Raw genomic sequence first — 316 nt, 5'->3', positions numbered from 1 at the left:
CTTGTAGTTAGGACCTTATCGTCTAATACGTTAAACATAATATGAAGCGGATTATTATATTTAAATTTTTTGATAATGGAATTATCCCTGTCATTAGTGTATATTGAAATTTCATTGGCTACATCTTTTAATTCTTTTAGTGCAGTTATTTGTATAATTTTTTAATTATTACTTTTACCTCTTCAAAATGATGAAAATTCTAATTCTAAAACGGAGACGTTTCTTCCAGCACAAAGGAAAAGTGAGTTTGCAAAACTCGCACAAAGCTAACAATTCGCTCCGCAAACACACTTGCGGCACCAGCTGTGAGGAATCT

This window comes from Penaeus monodon, chromosome 15 (assembly GCF_015228065.2).
Source record: "Penaeus monodon isolate SGIC_2016 chromosome 15, NSTDA_Pmon_1, whole genome shotgun sequence".
Taxonomy (NCBI): domain Eukaryota; kingdom Metazoa; phylum Arthropoda; class Malacostraca; order Decapoda; family Penaeidae; genus Penaeus; species Penaeus monodon.
Note: the sequence above shows the minus strand (reverse complement) of the source record.